Here is a 6000-nt window from a genome sequence, read left to right as displayed (position 1 = left end):
TAGAGACTGCACAGACTTCACAAAGAGACTGTACAGACTTCACATAGAGACTGTACAGACTTCACATAGACACTGCACAGACTTCACATAGACACTGCACAGACTTCACATAGAGACTGCACACACGCCACATAGACACTGAACAGACTTCACATAGAGACTGTACAGACTTCACATAGAGCCTGCACAGACCTCACATAGAGACTGCACAGACTTCACATAGAGACTGTACACACTTCACATAGACACTGCACATACTTCACATAGAGACTGTGCAGACTTCAAATAGAGACTGTACAGACTTCACATAGAGACTTCACAGACTTCACATAGAGACTGCACAGACTTCACATAGACCCTGCACAGACTTCACATAGAGACTGCACAGACTTCACATAGACCCTGCACAGACTTCACATAGAGACTGCACAGACTTCACAGAGAGACTGTACAGACTTCACATAGAGACTGTACAGACTTCACATAGACACTGCACAGACTTCACATAGACACTGCACGGACTTCACATAGAGATTGCACAGACTTCACATAGACACTGCACAGACTTCACGTAGAGACTGCACAGACATCACGTAGAGACTGTACAGACTTCACGTAGAGACTGTACAGACTTCACATAGACACTGCACAGACTTCACATAGACACTGCACAGTCTTCACGTAGAGACTGCACAGACTTCACATAGAGACTGTACAGACTTCACGTAGAGACTGTACAGACTTCACGTAGAGACTGTACAGACTTCACATATAGACTGTACAGACTTCACATAGACACTGCACAGACTTCACATAGAGACTGCACAGACTTCACATAGAAACTGTACAGACTTCACATAGAGACTGCGCAGACTTCACATAGACACTGCACAGACTTCACATAGAGACTGTACAGACTTCACATAGACACTGCACAGACTTCACATAGAGACTGCACAGACTTCACATAGAGACTGCACAGACTTCACATAGACACTGCACAGACTTCACGTAGAGACCTCAGACTTCACATAGAGACTGTACAGATTTCACATAGAGAATGTACAGACTTCACATAGACACTGCACAGACTTCATATAGAGACCTCACAGACTTCACATAGACACTGCACTGACTTCACATAGACACTGTACAGACTTCACATAGACACCGCACAGACTTCACATAGAGACCTCACAGACTTCACATACACACTGCACAGACTTCACATAGTGACTTCACAGACTTCACATAGACACTTCACATAGAGACCTCACAGACTTCACATAGAGACTTCACAGACTTCACATAGAGACTGTATAGACTTCACATAGAGACTGCACAGACTTCACATAGACACTGCACAGACTTCACATATACACTGCACAGACTTCACATAGACACTGCACAGGTTCACATAGACACTGCACAGACTTCACATATACACTGCACAGACTTCACATAGAGACAGTACAGACTTCACATAGAGACTTCACAGACTTCACATAGAGACTGTACAGACTTCACATAGAGACTGTACAGACTTCGCATAGACACTGCACAGACTTCACATAGAGCCTGCACAGACTTCACAGAGAGACTGCACAGACTTCACATAGAGACTGTACATACTTCACATAGACACTGCACAGACTTCACATAGAGACCTCACAGACTTCACATAGACACTGCACAGACTTCACATAGTGACTTCACAGACTTCACATAGACACTTCACATAGAGACCTCACAGACTTCACATAGAGACTGCACAGACTTCACAAAGACACTGCACAGACTTCACATAGACACTGCACAGACTTCACATAGACACTGCACAGACTTCAAATAGACACTGCACAGACTTCACATAGACACTGCACAGACTTCACATAGACACTGCACAGACTTCACATAGACACTGCACAGACTTCACGTAGACACTGCACAGTCGTCACGTAGAGACTGCACAGACTTCACGTAGAGACTGTACAGACTTCACATAGACACTTCACATAGAGACTTCACAGACTTCACATAGAGACTGCACAGACTTCACATAGAGACTGCACAGACTTCACATAGACACTGCACGGACTTCACATAGACACTGTACAGACTTCACATAGAGACTGCATAGACTTCACATAGAGACTGCACAGACTTCACATAGAGACTGTACAGACTTCACATAGACACCGCACAGACTTCACATAGAGACTTCACAGACTTCACATAGAGACTCCACAGTCTTCACGTAGAGACTGCACATACTTCACATAGAGACTGCACATACTTCACGTAGAGACTGTACAGACTTCACATAAACACTGCACAGACTTCACATAGACACTGCACAGACTTCGCATAGAGACTGCACAGACTTCACATAGACACTGCACAGACTTCACATAGAGACTGCACAGTCTTCACGTAGAGACTGCACAGACTTCACAGAGAGACTGCACAGACTTCACATAGAGACTGCACAGACTTCACATAGACACTGCACAGACTTCGCATAGACACTGCACAGACTTCACATAGAGCCTACACAGACTTCACAGAGAGACTGCACAGACTTCACATAGAGACTGTACATACTTCACATAGACACCGCACAGACTTCACATAGAGACTTCACAGACTTCACATAGAGACTTCACAGACTTCACATAGAGACTGCACAGACTTCACATAGAGACTGCACAGACTCACAGAGAGAGTCACAGGCTCAGGCGGAGACTCAGACTCACAAAGAGATCCACAGACTCCCAGAGAGACCCACAGGCTCACAGAGAGCCACGGACTCACACGGAGACTCATAGACCCACACAAAGATCCACAGACTCACATAGAGACCCACATGCTCACAGAGAGAGCCATACACTCAGACAGAATCATAGACTCGCATAGAAACCCACAGACTCGTACGTAGATCTGCTCCCACAGTATCTCCCACCGCCTGTCCCCGAATTCTCCCCCCTTCCCCCCACCTTGGGTCACCGGGGTGGGGTGGGGGAACCCGTTCCGTCAGGAAGCTCTCTCACAGCCCCCCCTCCCCTCCCTTCGGCACTTTGAGGCGCGCGACTTCCCCGCCCGTGCCACGGAATTCCCAGCCCCGCGCGTCTCGGATGACCGCGATGCCCCCCCTCGTCCTCAAGCCTGCCGGGGGGTGGGAGGGGATTGTCTGTGAGGTCAGCTGGCCCACTCCGTGTGCAGCCTTCAACGGCGACTTTCCCTCCCCTCCCTCCTTCCCTCCCTCCCTCCTTCCCTCCCCTCCCTCCTTCCCTCCCCTCCCTCCTTCCCTCCCCTCCCTCCTTCCCTCCCCTCCCTCCTTCCCTCCCCTCCCTCCTTCCCTCCCCTCCCTCCTTCCCTCCCCTCCCTCCTTCCCTCCCCTCCCTCCTTCCCTCCCCTCCCTCCTTCCCTCCCCTCCCTCCTTCCCTCCCCTCCCTCCTTCCCTCCCCTCCCTCCTTCCTCCCCTCCCTCCCTCCTTCCTCCCCTCCCTCCCTCCTTCCTCCCCTCCCTCCCTCCTTCCTCCCCTCCCTCCCTCCCTCCTTCCTCCCCTCCCTCCTTCCTCCCCTCCCTCCCTTCCTCCCCCCCTCCCTCCCCTCTTTCCCTCCCTCCCCTCTTTCCCTCCCTCCCCTCCCTCCCTTCCCTCCTTCCTCCCCTCCTTCCTCCCCTCCCTCCCCTCCCTCCCCTCCCTCCCCCCGCCGCGCCAAAAAAGGCCAACGTTTCGGGCAACGAGCCCTTATTCAGGACAAGGGTCGATCTGCTCCGAACGAGGACTCGGATTCTCGAGACTGGGCGCCGGAAGTTGTCGACGTTGCTTTGTTCGGAATCTTTGTCTCGACTGGAGGAGGAATCCGATGAGCTATGAAGCTCTTTAGTCACAGTGTGGGCTGGCCAGCGAGTCACAACAAAAACAACAAACACAATACAAAGAACACGATAAGAGTGCAGAGTAGAGAAAAAGATAACCGAGTCACTATCGATCCATGAATGAAGTGTATTGAAGTACAAGTTGCGTACGTGCATACATTCCTGCAAGCTTGAGGCAAGGCTTCAAAACAACAACAACAGTCCCAGACCACACCAAGACAACAACAACAACAGTCCCAGACCACCCCAAGACAACAACAACAGTCTCAGACCACACCAAGACAACAACAACAACAATCCCAGACCACACCAAGACAACAACAACAACAGTCCCAGACCACACCGAGACAACAACAACAACAACAGTCCCAGACCACACCAACACAACAACAACAGTCCCAGACCACACCAAGACAACAACAACAGTCCCAGACCACACCAAGACAACAACAACAACAACAACAGTCCCAGACCACACCAAGACAACAACAACAACGACAGCCCCAGACCACACCAAGACAACAACAACAGTCCCAGACCACACCAAGACAACAACAACAACAGTCCCAGACCACACCAAGACAACAACAACAACAGCCCCAGACCACACCAAGACAACAACAACAACAGTCCCAGACCACACCAAGACAACAACAACAACAGTCCCAGACCACACCAAGACAACAACAACAGTTCCAGACCACACCAAGACAACAACAACAACAGTCCCAGACCACAACAACAACAACAATCCCAGACCACACCAAGACAACAACAACAACAGTCCCAGACCACACCGAGACAACAACAACAACAACAGTCCCAGACCACACCAACACAACAACAACAGTCCCAGACCACACCAAGACAACAACAACAGTCCCAGACCACACCAAGACAACAACAACAACAACAACAACAACAGTCCCAGACCACACCAAGACAACAACAACGACAGCCCCAGACCACACCAAGACAACAACAACAGTCCCAGACCACACCAAGACAACAACAACAACAGTCCCAGACCACACCAAGACAACAACAACAACAGCCCCAGACCACACCAAGACAACAACAACAGTCCCAGACCACACCAAGACAACAACAACAACAACAACAACAGTCCCAGACCACACCAAGACAACAACAACAGTTCCAGACCACACCAAGACAACAACAACAACAGTCCCAGACCACAACAACAACAACAATCCCAGACCACACCAAGACAACAACAACAACAGTCCCAGACCACACCAAGACAACAGCAACAACAACAACAGTCCCAGACCACACCAAGACATCAACAACAACAATCCCAGACCACACCAAGACATCAACAACAGTCCCAGACCACACCAAGACAACAACAACAACAGTCTCAGACCACACCAAGACAACAACACACGTTAAAATGTAACTATCGATATCATACTCTTTGGTTCTTTCGGTAAAGTCACGTCGTAGGTATAAAATAAAATGAATCACGACGTTTCGGGCGCAACACAAGCGTCCATCATCAGGTGGGAAAGCCGTGGTCTGCTGCTGAGGCAGACTTTTAATAGGTTTGAAATGGGTGTAGCCCAAGGGTCATAAAGAAGTGTCCGGGGCTAGTGATGTTAATGTGAGAAATTAGCGTGATGTTAATGTGAGAAATTAGCGTGATGTTAATGTGATAAATTAGCGTGATGTTAATGTGAGAAATTAGCGTGATGTTAATGTGAGACATTAGCGTGATGTTAATGTAAGAAATTAGCGTGATGTTAACGTGAGAAATTAGCGTGATGCTAATGTGAGAAATTAGCGTGATGTTAATGTGAGAAATGAGCATGATGTTAACGTGAGAAATTAGCATGATGTTAACGTGAGAAATTGGCGTGATGTTAATGTTAGACATTAGCATGATGTTAACGTGATAAATTAGCATGTAACTATAAGATAGGAGGAGAGTGGCCTCCTAGACGAGGGCACGGAAGTGGCTATGTTTATGTGAAAGATTAGCGTGATGTTAATGTGAGAGATTAGCATGCTAATGTGAAATCGAAGAGTGGTGGAATCCAAAGGGCATGTGAGCATGAGAGTGCAATCCAAAGGACATGTGAGCATGAGAGTGGA

Source organism: Petromyzon marinus, chromosome 43, assembly GCF_048934315.1.
Source record: "Petromyzon marinus isolate PM22_M1 ecotype Great Lakes invasive population chromosome 43, UKy_Petmar_22M1.pri1.0, whole genome shotgun sequence".
In the NCBI taxonomy this organism is placed as follows: Eukaryota; Metazoa; Chordata; class Hyperoartia; order Petromyzontiformes; family Petromyzontidae; genus Petromyzon; species Petromyzon marinus.
The sequence above is the reverse complement of the archived record's forward strand: the minus strand, read 5'-3'. Positions refer to the sequence as shown.